Below are 3,201 nucleotides of genomic sequence, written 5' to 3'. Positions count from 1 at the left end.
CGTTTCAAAATTCATTGGGGTTAGAGAGTTGTAGTCTGTTTTATAAAGAGTGTGTTAAACGTCACCAAAAATTAAAACCTCCATAACTCTCTGATTTTAAGTGCAAAAGTGGTAAAATTTCTACCAATTGGAGGTCTTCAAATTCTCTTTCAATGGAAAAAATCTCATTCAAGATTAGCGGGGGTGAGAGCGTTTCGGTCCATTTTATAAAAAGAGCGAAACGTCACCCAAAATTAAACCGCCATAAGTCTCTCATTTTAGCTTCAAAAGTGGTGAAATTTCTACCAATAGGAGGTCTTCAAATTCTCTTTTACCGAAAAAAAATCTCATTTAAAAATTCAGTGGGATGACGGAGTTTTTGTCCATTTTATAAAGAGTGTGTGAAACGTCACTCAAAATTAAAACCTCAATAAGTCTCGCCTTTTAAGTCTAAAAGTGGTGAAATTTCTACCAATCGGTGGTCTTAAGATACCATTTCAGGGGAAGGAAATCTCATTCCAAAATTCATTGCGGTGAGAGAGTTGTAGTCCGGTTTATAAAGAGTGTGATAAACATCACCAAAAATTAAAACCTCCATAACTCTCTCATTTTAACTGCAAAAGTGGTGAAATTTCTACCATTTGGAGGTCTTCAAATTCTCTTTCAGTGAAAAAAATCTCATTTAAGATTAGGTGGGGTGAGAGCGTTTTGGTCCATTTTTTAAAGTGTGCGAAACGTCACCCAAAATTAAAACCTCCATAACTCTCTAATTTTAAGTCCAAAAGTGGTGAAATTTCTACCAATCGGAGGTCCTAAGATTCTATTTCAGGGAAATAAATCTCATTTCAAAATTTGTTGGGATGAGAGTTGTAGTCCATTTTATAAAGAGTGTGCGAAACGTCAACCAAAATTAAAACCTCTATTCTATAACTCTCTCACTTTAAGTCCAAAAGTGGTGAAATTTCTACCAATCGGAATTCTTCAAATTTTCTTTCAGGAGAGTGAAATCTCGTTTCACAATTCATTGGGGTGAGAGAGTTGTATTCCGTTTTATAAAGTGTGTTAAACATCACCCAAAATTAAAACCTCCATAACTCTCTCATTGTAAGTGCAATAGTGGTGAAATTTCTACCAATTGGAGGTCTTCAAATTCTCTTTCAGTGGAAAAAATCTCATTTAAGATTAGGTGGGGTGAGAGCGTTTTGGTCCATTTTTTAAAGTGTGCGAAACGTCACCCAAAATTAAAACCTCCATAACTCTCTCATTTTAAGTCCAAAAGTGGTGAAATTTCTACCAATCGGAGGTCCTAAGATTCTATTTCAGGGAAAGAAATCTCATTCCAAAATTTGTTGTAGTCCATTTTATAAAGTGTGTGCGAAAAGTCACCCAAAATTAAAACCTCTATAACTCTCTCACTTTAAGTCCAAAAGTGGTGAAATTTCTGCCTATCAGAGGTCTTCAAATTTTCTTCCAGGGGAGAGAAATCTCGGTTCAAAATTCATTGGGGTGAGAGGGTTGTAGTCCGTTTTATAAATAGTGTGTGTTAAATGACACCGAAATTAAAACCTCCGTAACTCTCTCATTTTAAGTGCAAAAGTGGTGAAATTTCTACCAATTGGAGGTCTTCAAATTCTCTTTCAATGGAAAAAACCTTGGTTAAGATTTAGTGGGGTGGGAGCGTTTTGGCCCATTTTATAATGAGTGCGAAACGTCACCCAAAATTTAAACCTTCACAACTCTTTCATTTTAGGTTCAAAAGTGGTGAAATTTCTACCAATCGGAGGTCTTCAAATTCTCTTTCAGGGGAAAGAAATCTCGTTTCAAAATTTGTTGGGGTGAGAGAGTTGTAGTCCATTTTGTAAAGAGTGTTCGAAACGTCACCCAAAATTAAAAGCACCATAAGTCTCATTTTAAGTCCAAAAGTGGTGAAATTTTTACCAACTGGATGTCTTCAAATTCTCTTTTTTGTCCATTTTATAAAGAGTGTGTGAAACGTCACCCAAAATTAAAACCTCAATAAGTCTCGCCTTTTAAGTCCAAATGTGGTGAAGTTTCTACCAATCGGAGGTCCTAAGATTCCATTTCAGGGGAAAGAAATCTCATTCCAAAACACATTGGGGTGAGAGAGTTGTAGTCTGTTTTATAAAGAGTGTGTTAAACATTACCCAAAATTAAAACCTCCATAACTCTCTCATTTTAAGTGCAAAAGTGGTGAAATTTCTACCAATTGGAGGTCTTCAAATTCTCTTTCAATGGAAAAAACCTCATTTAAGATTAGGTGGGGTGAGAGCGTTTTGGTCCATTTTTTTAAGAGTGCGAAACGTCACCCAAAATTAAAACCTCCATAACTCTCGCATTTTAGGTCCAAAAGTGGTGAAATTTCTACCAATCGGAGGTCCTAAGATTCTATTTCAGGAAAATAAATCTCATTTCAAAATTTGTTGGGATGAGAGTTGTAGTCCATTTTATAAAGAGTGTGCGAAACGTCATCCAAAATTAAAACCACCATAACTCTCGCATTTTAAGTCCAAAAGTGGTGAAATTTCTACCAATCGGAGGTCCTAAGATTCTATTTCAGGGACATAAATCTGATTTCAAAATTTGTTGGGATGAGTGTTGTAGTCCATTTTATAAAGAGTGTGCGAAACGTCACCCAAAATTAAAACCACCATAACTCTCGCATTTTAAGTCCAAAAGTGGTGAAATTTCTAGAGGTCCTAAGATTCTATTTCAGGGACAGAAATCTGATTTCAAAATTTGTTGGAATGAGAGTTGTAGTCCATTTTATAAAGTCTGTGCGGAACGTCACCCAAAATTAAAACCTCTATAACTCTCTCTCACTTTAAGTCCAAAAGTCGTGAAATTTCTACCAATCGGAGGTCTTCAAATTTCTTTCAGGGGAGAGAAATCTCGTTTCAAAATTCATTGGGGTGAGAGAGTTGTAGTCCGTTTTATAAAGAGTGTGTTAAATGTCACCAAAAATTAAAATCTTCATAACTCTCTCATTTTAATTGCAAAAGTGGTGAAATTTCTACAAATTGGAGGTCTTCAAATTCTATTTCAATCGAAAAAATCTCATTTAAAATTAGCGGGGGCGAGAGCGTTTTGGTCCATTTTATAAAGAGTGTGAAACGTCACCCAAAATTAAAACCTCCATAACTCTCGCATTTTAATTCCAAAAGTGGTGAAATTTCTACCAATCGGAGGTCTTCAAATTCTCTT

The sequence above is a fragment of the Tasmannia lanceolata genome, unplaced genomic scaffold, assembly GCF_043159265.1.
Source record: "Tasmannia lanceolata isolate RefF3 unplaced genomic scaffold, GAP_Taslan_0.1 ptg000055l, whole genome shotgun sequence".
Lineage (NCBI taxonomy): Eukaryota > Viridiplantae > Streptophyta > Magnoliopsida > Canellales > Winteraceae > Tasmannia > Tasmannia lanceolata.
The sequence above is the reverse complement of the archived record's forward strand: the minus strand, read 5'-3'. Positions refer to the sequence as shown.